Below are 232 nucleotides of genomic sequence, written 5' to 3' on the forward strand. Positions count from 1 at the left end.
ACATGCAACCCACCCCCAGGGGGACAAACAACAGAAATGTGGATGAAGAGAGACAGCAGGCAGTGTAAAATATGAAAATAAAAATAATTTCTAAGTTAACAAGAGTTCATATAGGTGGGAGTGTCGGGGAGGGAGGGGAAAAAGAAACTGATACTAAGGACTCGGTAGAAAGAAAATGTTTTGAAAGGATAATGGCCACATATGTACAAAAGTGCTGGATACAACTGATGTA

Source organism: Echinops telfairi, unplaced genomic scaffold (assembly GCF_000313985.2).
Source record: "Echinops telfairi isolate 266 unplaced genomic scaffold, ASM31398v2 ScPeMD7_7468;HRSCAF=8506_0, whole genome shotgun sequence".
NCBI classification, from domain to species: Eukaryota; Metazoa; Chordata; class Mammalia; order Afrosoricida; family Tenrecidae; genus Echinops; species Echinops telfairi.